Source organism: Gorilla gorilla, chromosome 13 (genome assembly GCF_029281585.2).
Source record: "Gorilla gorilla gorilla isolate KB3781 chromosome 13, NHGRI_mGorGor1-v2.1_pri, whole genome shotgun sequence".
NCBI classification, from domain to species: Eukaryota; Metazoa; Chordata; class Mammalia; order Primates; family Hominidae; genus Gorilla; species Gorilla gorilla.
The window spans coordinates 40765706-40781287 of record NC_073237.2 but is presented as its reverse complement, the minus strand read 5'-3'; the positions used below and the strand labels follow the sequence as shown (position 1 = coordinate 40781287).

Genomic DNA, 15582 nt, shown 5'->3' with positions numbered 1-15582 from the left:
GCTAATTTTTTTTGTATTTTTAGTAGAGACGGGGTTTCACCGTGTTAGCCAGGATGGTCTCGATCTCCTGACCTCGTGATCCGCCCGCCTCGGCCTCCCAAAGTGCTGGGATTACAGGCGTGAGTCACTGGGGAGACCCCGTTTCTATAAAAAATTTAAAAATTAGCCAGGCATGGTGGCATGTACCTGTGGTCCCAACTACTTGGGAGGCTGAGGCAGGGGGACTGCTTAAGCCCAGGAGGTCAAGGCTGCAGTATGATCGTGCCACTGCACTCCAGCCTGGGTGACAGAGCAAGAGCACACATCAAACAAAATAAAAAATTAAAGTAAAAAGTATATTACTATCTCAATGTAAAGTAATGGGAATTCAAATCTGAATGTCGATTAATTTCAAATAAAGGTTGTGGCAGAGACTTGCTAGCTGTTCAAAACCCGTTTTGTCTTATTCATGGGTGCACAGCTAGACTAGATTTCCCAGCCTCACTTACAGTTAGCATTGAACTAAGACTGTGGCCAATCAAATGCAAGTATAATAATGTGCATTGTTTCCTGGCCTGGCCCATATGCCCCCAAAGAAACAATTCTCCACATTCCTTACCTTTCTCTACCCCAGCCTCAGGAGCCATGTGTTCAAGAAGACCGGCAGAGCCACAAAATGGAAGGAGCCTGGAAGAATAAATATATGTGATTGGCACTGATTTCTTGCAGTAGCTAGCATTAGCTTTACTGATACATTGGTTTTGCTTTATTTGTTAACTTATGTATTGATTCAGTTATAACAAAAACACATTGGGTACTCAAAACATGACAGAAAACAAACAAGTGACTCACCCTGAAAATTCAGCAAGTAAAGGAAACAATGTAACTAGACAAAAATCCAATGATGCACAGTCCTGAGTCCTATGAATGAAATGTGTACAGAGTTCTGGAAGTTTTTGTGGAAATGGGAGAATGAAGCTAGCTTAAGTTGATTCTTGAAGTACAGACATGGCAGGCGCCTTTCCAAACACAGGAATAAGCTCACGCAAAAGCCGCAAGGTGTCCGATGATTGTGGGCCCTGTGGGGATGCAGTGGTGGCAAGAAGTAAGGGACGGGGCTCCATGTACAGGCAGGGGAGCCGTAACTGCAGGCTTGGTACTCTCAGCAACACCCTTCACACACTAGTACCACTGCCCAATAATGTTAATACCACTGCCCAACAATGTTAGTACCTTTGCTGGGGAGACTGGACTTTATTCCGAAGGCATTTCCTGAATGGAAAGTCACAGTCTGGTATGCACAGACAGAGTTAAAACTGTGATTTGAGAAAAACATCCACATACCAGAGGTAGAGAATACACTTTTCCCCTTAAGGGATGTGGTAGTTAAGGAAGGCAAAGAACCAGTAATAGGTAGATTAAGTTTACAAGCTACTGAATTACTACATCTCAAATCCAAGGTTTTGTACAGATGACTTTTAACCCACCTTCTAAAATATACCCAGGGTAATCGTTTCCAAAAAGGACATATTCAGTTAGGCAAATTACTCCTTTACAAATCTAGACACTTCATCACTTTTTATACATCCCTATTAGATATTAATCACAGAGTATTTCTATCTCATGTCTCTTTTTAAATTCATATTGAAGGAGAGAAGAAAAAACAAACAGAAAGGACAATAAATACAAAGTTAATATCCCATCTATCCAGAGCTTAAGCTGTCAAGCAATGATACCCAGGAGAACCATCCAAAAAGTGAAAAGGTCTCTGAGAGGTGAAGACAGTTGTCACACTGGCTAGTGACTAAAGATGTGGCAATTTTCCCATAGGAAAAGCTCTCAAAACCTTATTTTGATAGTTAAAATCATGTGAAAATCCCTCAAAACCTTATTTTGATAAAGCTGTATAGAAAAGGTAAGTATCCAGGTTTTTAAAAAATTAAGACTTTTTTAGAGCAGTTTTAGGTTTACAGCGAAAATGTGTAGAAAGTACATATACCCCTCCTTCCCACCCTGATATATGCAGTTTTCCCTACTATTAACCTCTTGCATTAATGTGGTATATTTTGAAAATTCGTGAACGACTATGGATATATGATTAACTTAAGTCCATTGTTTATGTTAGGATTAACTGTGTTGCACGTGCTACGGGTTTTGACAAATGCATAATGTCATGTAGCTACCTTTAATGTCATACAGAATAGTTCCACCACCCTAAAAATCCCTTGACTACCAATTCATCTCTCTGTTCCTCTCACCCCCTGCCACTCTGGAAATGACTGATCTTTTTATTGTCTCTATATAGTTTTGCCGTTTCCAGAATGTCATATAGATGGAATCATACAGCATGTAGCCTTTTCACAGTGGTTTCTTTCACTTAGTAGTATGCCAGTTCCTCCATGTCTTGTCATGACTGGATGGCTCGTTTCTTACCACGAAGAATACTCTATTGCATGGATGTACCATGGTGTCCCCATTCAACTATTAAAGGACATCGTGATTGCTTCCAATTTTTGCCGATGATGAATAAAGCTGCTATAACATTCACATGCAGGTTTTTGCGTGGATGTAAGTTTTCATTTTGGTAAATAACTAAAAGCTTGATTGCTGGGTTGCATGTTTAGCTTTCTAAAGAAACCGCCAAACTGTCTTCCAAAGTGGCTGTAGCATTTTACGTTCCTACCAGCAATGAATGAGAGTTTCCATTGCTTTACATTCTCACCCGCATTTGGTATGATGAGCGTGTGAATTTTAGTCATTCTAATAGATGTCTAGTGGTATTTCACTGTTGCTTTAATTTACAGTTCCCTAACAAATCTCAAGCATCTTTTCATATAATTATTTTCATTTGCATATATCATTTGGTAAAGTATTCAGATCTTTTGCCCATTTTAATTGGGTTTTCTTATTGTTGAATTTTAACAGGTTTTTAAATATTTTGGTTAATAGCCCTTTATCAGATAATGGGGTTTTGTAAAGATTTTCTCCAAGTCTGTGGCTTTTCTTTTCATTCTCTAACAGCGTCTTTTGCAGAACAAAAGTTTTAAATTTTAATAATATCCAGTTTATCAACTTCTTTTTCCCATGGATCATGCTTTTTGTTGTTGTATCTAAAAAGTCATCACCAAACCCAAGATTGCCTATATTTTATCCTAGGTTATCTTCTAGGGGCTTTGTAAGTTTACGTTTTACATTTAGGGCTATAATCTACTTTGAGCTAATTTTTGTGAAAGGTATAAGATCTGTATCTAGAGTCACTATTTTGCAAAAATATTCAGTTGTTCCAGAACCATCTGTTAGCAAGACTGTCCCTTCTCCAATAAATTGCCTTTGCTCTTTTGTCAAAGATCAGTTGACAATATTTGTGTGGGTCTCTAGTGTCTCTATTCTGCTCCACTACTCTATTTGTCTGTTCTTTCACCAATACCACGCTGTCTTAATTACTGCAGTTTTACAGTAAGTCTTAAAGTCAGGTAGTGACTGACTGTTAATAAGAAAGGGGAAAAACACCCACCATAGAAAGGTGCATGGTAACTCATTAAATATATCTATCTGGAGAGAAAAGAAGCACCTAGAAGTCGAGGCTGCTCTGTCAGCCTGGATGCATCCCAGAGTGAAGACACAGCAAGGCAGAGTACTTTGGGCATAGGAGGCATGGTATTTTTTTCTGGTAGACTTCCGGAAAACCTGGCTTTGCAAAATGACAAAGTATTGATGACTTAATATCATAAATATGTAAAGAATTATATATAACTTACTAGAAAACAGAGTAACAATCTCAATAGCTCACTTTCATCTCTAATGAATCGGATGAACGCCATTTTAAGCCAATGAGGTTTGGGTCTTTGTTTGTTTGTTACTATAACTTAGCCTATCTCAGCCATGACATCCTGATCTGGAAATAATTTCAATTACTTTAATGAAGGAATGTCACTTTTGATCTCCAAATCCTTCATCAAGAACAGAACAAATAAGCATCAGCAATGCTCCTGTAAGTGTAGTCATGTAACATTAGACATGGTAGTTTTAAGAAATAAGAAGTAAAACCTTGGGCTTTGGAAGATAAAGATAGGGCTTTTAGATAGTAATTATTTAGAAGTTAGAGGGCATCTGCATCCAGGAAACAGCTTTTAGTTTGAACCTCATTTAGGCAGGGACTCTTACTACCTGATAGAGCAGAATATAACTTCTCACACTATTGTAGGGAGGCTGAAGCATGGACAGGAAATCAGAGCAGAGGGCAGGCAGAGCTGCGATACAACACCAAGACAGCAATTTGCTGACAATCAGCGATGAGTTGCATGCATTTGTGAAGAAAACTGGATGCAAATCACTAGTGAGCAACTAAACAGACTCTGTACTTGAAGAAAATTTTGGCCACTTTCATTAGAAGAGACTGAGAAACCCATGGGTTTCCAGTGTAAAAACCAGTCCAATTCTAAAAACCCATGGGAATTTCCAAAGTGTGAAAACTCATCAAGCTATATACACTTATGTGCACTTTTCTGGGTTTTTGGGGTATATATGTATACTGTACTTCAATAACATTTTTTAAAAAAGCATATATACCTCATCCCTTATAGAATTTCAATAGGCAGCATGTATCAACTACCTCCCACAGACTGGACTCCACACTAAGTACTGAAATGAAGATACATAAAGCGTATAGTTACAGAGCTCGGCAGAGTAGACGGTCAATATATATAAAAGCACACAAATAACTATATACTGTCAAGTATGTAAGCTGCAGGATTCAACTACAAGCTCATAACAATCTAACTAAACTAGCTCAGGCAAAAGGGAAACTCATTGGCTCAGAGATTCCAAGGAAGTGTTATAGCAAACTAGGAACAGAGAAGCATCTAGGCCGGTGGTTCTCAAGTTAAGATGATTTTTGCCCCGCAGGGGATACTTGGTAATGTTTGAAGACAATTCTGGTTGTCACTACTGGGGGAGAGCTAGTGGCGTCTAGTGGTAAAGGCCAGGGATAGTGTTAGATACCCTACAATGCCCATGACAACCCCTGACAACAAAGAATAGTTTGGCTCAAAATGTCAACATTGCCGAGGTTGAGAAACCTTGATCTGAGTCTTTGTTACTAAAAGTGTGGTCTGTCGAAACAGCAGCTTTTAGCAGCATCTTAAAGTAGATCAAAAATTCAGAATTGTGGCCCTACCCCAGATAATTTAAATCAGAATGTGCATAAGATCCCAGGTATCCCTTGAGCACATGAAGGTTTGAGAAGCAGGACCCTCAGCTCCTACCACATCTGGAGTCAGGTAATGACTTTGCCAGGCATGTTTCTCCCTGCGTGACTTCTCATCTCTTGCTGCAGATGAGATTCTGCCTCACGCAGGAATGTTGGCTGCTATAGGTTACTAAGATTCAAGCCTCGTATCTCCCCCTCCATGCAAGAGGTGCTGACTTGCTTCTCAGGTGCTGAGTTTACCAAATTTTAGGTGGCTTTTACAGGTACCAAGGAAAATAATGGGGGTACTATAATAAATCTACCTGGATTTGGGATCAGGAAAGCCAACGCTGAAAAATTTAAGCTGATTTCTGAAAAACAAGGACAGTCGGCAAGCAAATTAAGGCGTTTGTCAAATATTTACTAAGCACTTACTATGTTCCAGACGCTGTTCTGGACCTAGGAATGTATCAATGAAAAGGACAAAGTCCTGATCCTGCCCTTGAGGAGTTTATATTCCACTGGGCAGAAGCAGACAAACACATAAACAAAGAGAAAGCACAATACAGTTGCAGAACCTGATAAATGCTGCGAGGGAGGGAAGCAGGCAAAGCATCTGGAGAATAAAGGATGATGTGACAGATCACCTAGGGCCCAAGGACAAATATGTTAGGAAGGACTCTCCAAATGACGTTAAGATTTGGACTGAGACCTGAAGAAGGAGCTAGCCAAGCAACCAGGAGAACGGTATTCTACAAAGACAGATCGGCACAGGAAAAGGCCCTGAGGAGTGAGAGCTCCACAAGCTCCAGCCTAAGGGCGGGGTTGAGGGGGTGGGGGCAGCAAAGAAGGGGAAAGCTGAAGGTGCAGGACGAGGGAAACAGGGTCCTAGCGGTTAGTTGTAAAACAGACCTTCAGCAGGAGAGTGCAGTGGTTCCAACTGAGGCGGCTCCTGGCTCTGGCTGCCTCAGTTTGAATCTGGGATTTGCCATTTATAAGAAGCGTGACAAGGCCAGGCACAGTGGCTCACATCTGTAATCCCAGCACTTTGTGAGGCCAAGGCAGGTGGATCACTTGAGGCAAGGAGTTCCAGACCAGCCTGGCCAACACGGTGAAACCCCGTCTCTATTAAAAATACAAAAATTAGCTGGGTGTGGTGGCGCATGCCTGTAGTCCCAGCTACTTGGGAGGCTGAGGCAGGAGAATCCCCTGAATCCCCAGGAGGCGGGGGTTGCAGTGAGCCAAGATTGTGCCACTGCACCCCAGCCTGGGCGGGCAACAGAGTGAGAACCTGCCTCAAAAAAAAAAAAAAAAGTGTGACTATTTCATAGGGTTGTGAAAATTACAAGTAAATGTCAAGGCGCCCTACAACAGGAGTTAGCCCAATCTGGCCCACTGCATGTCTTGTATGGCCTGTGACCTAAGGAAGTTTTCTGTTTACATTCTTAAATGGTTACGTTTTAGATGGGCGTGTAAGTACCTACTTCATACCCTTGATTTTGCCCCTTAACTCCACAAAGCCTAAAATATTGACTATGTGGCCCTTTACAATAAAGTCTGCCATAGCCAAGCCTGTACACAGTAGGTGCTCAGGACGTGAAGGGCCAACACTGCCAGCTACCATGTCAACGGATATGACTCCCTGGCCAGGCATTACCTGAGGTTTTTTACATTATACTTCCCCAAATAACCATTATCCTAATTTATAGTTAAAATGCAAGCAAGTAACATGGAACACAGAACTTTAATTCTATAATTAAAACCCAGGTCACTATGTCCCAAAAACCCATGATCTTTCAGTCTCTCATGAAAATCACACAGGTAAGCCCTCTATTAATTTGTCCTCCAGGCTAGGTATTGTTATCTCCTGTGTATCTGATGCCATTATAGCTTTTGATAGGTGAGATAGTGTAAGTAGGACCCAGGCTTTCACTTTTGAAGCCACTTTTGAAGCCAGAAATGGGAGGTTTCCCAGTGCAGCTCCTGACGCTGGTGCATGCAAAGATTCTCTCTTGGGCTCAGTGAAAGACAGTCAAGATGAAACTGAATGAATTTGTATCACAGTACTCATTGTATGACAAAAGCAAAGAGAGGATTGGGGATAAGAAAAGGGTGTGGCTGATATTGAGGGTGGTACTTAAACCAATTTACTGTCCCTCTTTTTGCTTTTATTCCCCCAATATTCTCTAGTAAATGTTACTTTGGTAATAAGAGAAAATACTTATTTTTATAAAGAAAGAAAGCAGAAATAATCAGCCTTACCCAGAGTAGCTACATTGTACTTTTTAAAGACAGCACTATTTTGACAGCCAAAAAAGACACTTAGGAATACAGCATTACAAACTCAAGATCATGTCTATGAACTTGGCTTGAAAAAAAACCCTCTGCTAAAATACAACCTACCATCTGTACAATGTATTCAAAAATGATTAGCATAGTATGAAAAAATAATGCTGGAACAGCAGATTTTTTTTTTCCATTTTTTAAGAACGCTTCCTGCTTGGTATTATTTTCGGATTCCTCCATGAGGTATAAGCAAAGGCAAAATGGAATCTCAGGTCAAGAAGATGGAAACAGAAAGTAAACAGAGACAAAAAAGGAACATTAAATACTCTTTACTGAAGATGTGACACTGCTCTAGAAATTTCACTGAGCCCAAGAGAGAATCTCTGCATGCGCCAACGTCAAGAACTGCACTGGGAAACCTCCCATTTCTGGCTTCAAAAGTGAAAGCCTGGGTCCTACTTACACTATCTCAGCTATCAAAAGCTATAATGGCATTTCTCTGACAGCAGGACTCTCACACTCTCATGTCACTAAAAGTGAATCAGCAGAGCTTGCAGATGCATGGAGCCCAGAAAGGCACCTCTCAGAAGAGGGTGTGGAGAGCGCCGGGGCAGCATGGAGCACGACGATGGCCACAGACAGCAGTATCTTGCCCTGACTTTCTCACTAACCAGGGTGCCTTTTTGCAGAATCTCTCGACTCCTGGATCCTTACTAAAAATAAGGGAGTTAGGCTGAGAAGCCCTGTCTAAAAGCCCTTCTATGCTTCTGTGATCTTAAATCATGAGGTCATGTTCATGTTTGTATAAATACATCCTAACAAAGTGAAACCCCTACAGTATGTTTTGGGAAATTGTATCCAACCATAAATGCTCAGAATTTTTCCCCAAATGAACAAAAAATTGAGTATCAAATTTATACCTATTAGAGAATATTTATCACATTGGCAGAGTGCCTCAAAGGACTTAGGAATGTTCTATTTGCATCTGAAAGGCAGGTTGCTTGAGTTTTGCTCCTATCTCGTCAGTCAGCACTAGAGGATGCCTGGGGATTGGCTTCTGCTTGTAAGAAAACTTGTCCACACAAGAGGTGATCAAGAGAGTGACCTCCAGCTGCCTACCGCATACAGATGCTTGGTGCCTGACACAGAACTTCATCTCCAGGGCCTGAAGAGCTGAATCAAGCCAGGAGACAATCCCTGGAGAATTTAAATAAAAAAAAAAAAGGTCAGGTATGAGCTACTGCCGGCACTGCTTTCCTTACTTCCTTCTCATACTCTGCCCCTCTACTCTCAGGGTACACAAGCCCTCAAACTTGTTTTCCCTCCAACAGGGCCCAGCTGGTCCCTTCCAAGACAGAGGAAACCTGTGGAAACCCTAGCATAATAGGAGGCTTTGTTCATGATCATTGCTGATCACCTCTACACTATCTGCAATTTTAGAAAATGCCTTAATTGGCTGCTGGAAAGGTCAAGGCTCTAAGGCTGGCAAACAAAGTGCTCGTTTAATAAGTTGGCTTTCTTCGCTCTACAGAGAAAAGACAGATAAATTCACACGTGGGACAGCATCCTTGCCAAGAGGTATCTAAGGGTTAGATGTGCTGGACATGTAAACACTAGCATGTTTTTCCAGAGAGTGCTAAATAAACTAGCACAGAGGTCAGCAAACCTTCTCTGTAAAGGACCAGATGATAAATATTTTAGGTTTTGTGGGCCATATGGTCTCTGTCACAACTACTCCACTCTGCTGTTCTAGGGCAAAAGCAGTTATAGAAAATACATAAACGAATGAGCATGGCTGTGTTCCCATAAAACTATTTATGGACACTGAAATTTGAATTTCATGTAATTTTTGCAGGTCAAAAAATACTCTTGATTTTTCTCAACCATTTAAAAACATAAAGATAATTCTTAGCCCGAAGGCCATATAAAAACAGGAGTCCTTAGTTTGATGACTCCTGACTGAGAGGATGAGACAACTCATATTCTGCATCTTACCACAGAAAATGCAAAGTGCAGAGTCTTTCTTCACAAGCTCGGTTATACTCAATTTATCCCTTTCCCTTCCCAAATCCAATCCTACAAAATATTCCTCCAATGGGGTCCACTGTCTCCATTTCCTTTGTCTCTGCTCCCATCATCTCTCCCATGGCCTCCACCTCATCTGGTACAATAATCTTACCTTCAAAGTAGTCACCATCCACCAGAGTGAAGGGCTTTGAAAAGAAATCATCACTCCTTTAACTCCTTCAATAGTCAACAGCCCACCCCCCAAATATAATCAGAATCAACTCTATAATCTGTGCCAAGCCTTGCAAGGCCCTGCCTCTCTAACTTTGTAATCCTCTCCTTGTCTTTGACTCTATGTGATCGTTCACTGTATGTGTCAACTTGACTGCCTTAAGAGATGCCCAGATATTTGGTAAAACATTATTCTGAATGTGTCTATGAGGGTGTTTCTGGATGAGACTAACATTTGCATCAGCAGACTGAGTAAAGCAGATTGCCCTCTGTGTTAGTCAGGGCTTTCCAGAGAAAGAGAACCAATAAGATGGAGATTATACATATAAAATATCTGTACGTCTGTAATGAGATAAGGAATGGGCTCACATGATTACAGAGGCTAACAAATCCCACAAGTGGTGCAAATTACAATCTGAAGGCCTGAAACCCAGGGGTGCTAATGCTGTAAGTCCCAGTACAAGGACAGAAGACTAATGTCTCCACTCAAGCAGTCAGATTAATGTTCTTGTGCCATTTTGTTCCAGTCAGGCCATCAGTGGGTTGGATGATACCCACCCTACACTGGGGAGGGTAATTTGCTCTCAGTCCAATTACAATGACAATCTCTTCCAGAAACACCCTCACAGATACACCCAGAAATAATGTTTAACTAGGTATCTGGGCATCTCTTACATTAGCCCAACTGACACATAAAACTAACCAATACACACTCCCTAATGTGGATGAGCCCATCAGTTGAAGCCCTGAATAGAACACAAAGGTTGGCCCTCTAGTCAACAGGAGAAAACTCCTTCTGCCTGACTCCGCCTGCCTGACTGCCTTTGAACTAGGACATTGACTTTTTCCTCCCTTCAGACATGAACATTGGCTCCTTCTGGGTCTCAAGCTCTCATGCTTCTCAGGCCTTTGGACTCATATTATTAATACACCATTGGCTGTCCGGTGTCTGGAGCTTGCAGACTCACCTTGCAGATCTTGAGATTTGCCCACCTCCATAATCGTGTGAACCAATTCCTTATAATAAAGACCTTGATACATAAAAACACAAAAATGTTTTACATATATGGTATGTATCTAGATAGACATGTATCTTCTATTGGTTCTATTTCTCTGTGTAACCGTAACACAACCATGAACTGTCACATCATTTTTCTCAAACTTCTTCAAACACATTAGGGCCTTTGTATGTTTCCTTTTTCACAAATATTTATTACTATGTTGTTACCTTCTCATTCAAGTCTCAATTTCAATATCTCCTGCCCTAATATTCTTTGAAAAATGGCTTCTCTCTCACCCTTCACCAATGATTCTCTACCTCAGCCTCTTATTTTTTGTTCCCTTCAAAACACTTATCAAATCTATAATTATTTTTATTACTTACTCATGCCTGTCTTCCCTGAATGGAAGGTAACCTTCACGAGGGTAGGCACCACGTCTGTGTTATTCACTGTATCCTGGAGCCCTAGGGCAGAGCCTGTCACAGCAACTTTTAATCAATGTTGCGGAATGAAGAATAGCCCAGAGTTTACAGTCCCTGCCCTCTTCTTTGGAACTTCCATCCACTTTATCAGATAATGACCTCTGCATGAACAAGATGATGCTGGTGATGATAAAGACCCCCCTGAACCCTGCCCCAGTAAAGTGATGCTTGCTCCCCTATACCACTGTGAAGTCCTCTGCCATCTTTATGCTATTCTTACTCTCTGGACTCATCACTGAAATGAGGACTTACTCTCACAGGGGCTGTGCCTTACTACTTAACTGGATATTCACACTGGTGATTCAGGTTAACAGTGAAGTCACCACCTCATGTGACGCACAGCAGGGACTTTTCCCCACCACCAACACCAGGCTACATGCAGCTTGAAGCTCTGGGTACTATGATAAGCCTCATGGGTTTGCTGAATGAACTGACTTATCCATTCCAGTTCCTCAGCGGCACCTAAATCAGAATAACCCTGGGTAACAATGGTGGATCAGTGGTGGGGATAAACATTAATGGGTACAACCTTTAACAAGAGGCTATGCTTAGAAATGGAGGATTTGAGTGCTAATCGGCTTCACCTTTCCCTAATAAAAATTATTTTTGTCCTATTATTCATAGCTACCTTTGGCTGGTTCCACCCAATCAGTGCTTGCTATCTGTTCCTCACACTGGACCCATGAGGAGAGCTCTTATTTCCACATAGCACGGAAAGCAAAGTGAAAGCAGGACAGGAATTCACTGATTGGTCTGTGGTCAGTTCGTGAAGCTGATGAGCTTCTCACTGCTGTTGTCCCACTGGTCCTCTCATTCTCTCCTGCTTCACAAAAGGCAACAGGAGGAACATCTTTAACTCAGGTAGAACAATCTGATCTTGGTGCATGCCACCACCTAATTGAAGATAAAATAACCTGTCAGCACTAGTTACGTGAATTTGTCTCTATATACCTCAAAGTCCCCAAATGAGGCCAATCACAGTTATCTGAAACCTGCCCGCAAGCCAGGGAACTGGGTCCTGGGAAATCTTTCTTGACTAGATCTGCTGTATCACAGGAAACTATGTAGAACCTTAAAAGATCTTCAGACTGTATATGCCTGGGATGATACTCTGCTCACCCAGTTCCTGACTGCATAAAATGTGACTGGAGTGTCAACTATGTTCATTTCCTGTACAACAGTTTTTCTTACCAACTAAAAAGTCCCCTCATACCTGCTCTACTGCAAAAGGCTTAATCCTTTTCACTTCGCCAGTGTGAATTTCATGCTGTAATGGGCCAAGTTTTGGAAAAACAAAGCAGTTGTTTTATACCTGCCCAACTTTCTGTTCACACAGGCGAACAGGACTATCAGTGGTGAAATCTCGCCAAGATCTCTTGTAAAGGATCCTTGATTTAACAATGACTGACATCTGCGCACTTTCCCGTTGACTGTAATTCTCTTCACAAGGCCACACCTTGCGGAACAAACTTTAAAAGAGCAACCAGTGCTAAACTGCAGGCATTCTTCTTTCCTAGCTCCAGATATCCCTATCTAGGCCGTTTATTTTTCAGCTTTCTAATATAATGTTGGGTTGATATGTCTGTCATATGACAGCAAGAAAACCAATTACATGAGTCACGCTCTAAAGTGATCAAATGCTGGCCAGTGAAGCCACAGCTGCTTTTGATTCATTAGAAATACATTTTCCAGCCCCGCATTTTTACCAGGCAATGTAGTTCAGTTGGTATTGCAGTTTTTATATAATACTTCTTTATTTGATTCAAAGTACATATTTGTAAGATATTGCTAAAAAGTCACAAAGGGAAGGAGGGCATTAATTGTGCATCTCCTAAAGCTTTATTTCCACAATATGTGGTAAGTGCTAGAAATGAAGAAATGTCTCAATTTGCCTGAAAACCTCCAACATGGCTTTCTAATAAGTAAGACTACAGGGTAAAAGCATTCCTCAGCATTTGACTAGTGAAGACTCCCACAGCTGCTAAGATTAGGTTTCTAGCAGGACTTCCCACTCTCTCCTCAACTGCATGAGTGAAAAATACAATGGTCTCAGCTTGATTCCAACTATACTTTATTTCCTGAACTGACACTTTGGTTTTCTTTAGGATAGAGCTGTTTAGAGTCAATTGTAGCAATAAAAAATAATGACAATGTCGTGAATATTCTTACTGAAAAGCTGCTGCACCTTGTTTAGGCACTGAATATACTGTCAGTCTGTCCAAAAACAGAGGATCACAACAGCTGACTGATGTAGCAAGAAATGCCTATCTTAACAATCAGAAAAGGTGGTCATTTTCCAAAGTGAATTCATTACGTGAATAGTAAAAAAAAAAAAAAAAAAAAAAAAAAAAATTCTATGACCAAATAAGTACACGGTATAGAGTTAAATAAAAGTTAAATGGGTTACTTTTCCACATTTCTGAGCTTTTAATATTCTGACATGTATTATGAATTTAAAATAATTTCTTATTGAATTTTTCTTATAAAGTGCAACAGTTTGTAGGGCTAGTCTTCCACAAAGCTTTTTGAATCTTTGGAATAGGCCACTTAACAGTGTCTGAAATATTTTACTGTCTTTCCTACCTCTCTCTGACACTCATACACACACTATTCCACCTATCATATGGATATTTTATATAATGCCATGTATTTTATATACTTCTATGTATATTACAACATAGTAAAGCACAATGAGCATGTTTCACAATGCTTTTTGGCATAATTACTATGTTTCCTACCTGGATGATATTTCAGGCAATTCTGGTAAGGGCCCTTTTTCTTCAAAACACAAGGTGATTTAACCAAAGCATGAATGAACAAAAAGAGGGGCTGCACAGAAGTGTGATTGCCACATCTGTTAGCAGTGCATTTGGTAAGCCTTCCCCTGTCACTATATATATTCAGAAATAATGACAAAAAAATGTAGTTCCTCTGGGCAAATGAAACGGAGGTGCAAATTAGAATCACACCTCCAGTCTCATTTTGGTATCACTTCTTGTCTGGATAAACAACACTTACTCTCACTCTCCTACTCATGGCAAGTAGCCACTGTTAACACTTGCATTAGGGATCAGTCACAACAAATTACAGTTAAGTTTCACACCACACTGCAGGAGGCAGCCTGGGCCCAGGAGAGCATAAGAGTAAAGCTGGGCCGCAGTACCGATTTTGAGAAAACTAGCATTGGGGCTGAAAAGGCCCCTGTGCCTCAGCCACATGAAGTGGTTAAAATTCTAATACCCTAAGTGGTATCTTAATATTTCTGTGTGTGGTGATTCATTATTCTCTGTGGAGAGTAACAGTAGGTAGCTGCTTGCAAAAAGGGTGATTTTAATCACCAATCACTTTCAAGAACACAAGAGATCAGTGGTACTCAACTTCATTATAATGGGAAACTGCCTGTGTGGATTAAAAACACAAACAGATTTCACTTCAAGATGATTGTGTGAGATGCTAAATTTCCATGATGTGAAAAGTATCTACAGACTATGAGCCACATAAAAGTATCCATGGGGAAAATGAGAAAAATAAGGACTAGAGACCCAGTTCATACATGAATTTTCCCTACCTACTTGCGGGGCAGAAGATAAAAGCGGCTTTGTAAGCTGTAAGTTAGCTAGTTTATTGTTTATCCAAGTAGGGCAAAGTCCCCTTTTTTGAGTGAAATACAAAGGTGAAATCTGAATAAGAGTTTATAGAATGCATGCAATTAATCTCCACTAAATAACAAGAAGTCAAATAAAATCATAAACCTTTAAGAAACAGGGAGGGGCATGGTGGCTCGTGCCTGTAATCCCAGTGCTTTGGGAAGCCGAGGTAGAAGGATTGCTTGAGCACCCAGGAGTTCAAGGCTGCAATGAGCTACGATCATGCCGCTGCAACCCAGCACCCCAGCTTGGATGACAGAGCAAGACCTCGTCTTTTTTTTTTAAAGATTCAGCATAAATGTGAGAAATAAGTAGAGCTAAACAGTGTTTAAGTGAAGCAAATACAGATGAATTCATTCACTATCAGACTTGCTCCTTTTGGAGGCATATTACTTACTAGGGCACCTCTACGAAGTTTTCTGAGGGATCCTGACATCTCAAGATGAGGGAGAAATCAGGGTGCTTTGTGATACTGAGCCAGGTGGTTTTCTGAGATCTGGGAACAGGATTTGTTTGATAATTTAGTAAATTAAGGTGGGAGGTATTTTTTAATGTCCTTCAACACCAAGTAAAACATGACTGGGTTTATGATGACTGTAGTTCTCTTTTCCATAAACTTCTTGTTGATATGATTTAGGTATCTGCCAGCCCCTCCAGAAGTAGAGAAAAATCATTAGAATATATCATTTTGATGTCCCCTCATCCATACACTCTGGGACATCCATTAGTATAGGTGTCCTTTGTGATTTCTGAGAAATTCT

At 40.7% G+C, this 15582-nt stretch overlaps 1 long non-coding RNA gene across 1 annotated transcript in view; it reads right to left on the bottom strand.

Annotated features, from left to right (window-relative positions):
- LOC115935840 (uncharacterized) overlaps positions 1–867 on the bottom strand; it is a 49648-nt gene extending 48781 nt beyond the window's left edge. Inside the window, exon 1 of the long non-coding RNA XR_010130190.1 lies at positions 599–867. This is a non-coding gene — a long non-coding RNA (uncharacterized lncRNA). The remainder of the gene's footprint in view (positions 1–598) is intronic.
- Positions 868–15582: the final 14715 nt, after the last annotated feature.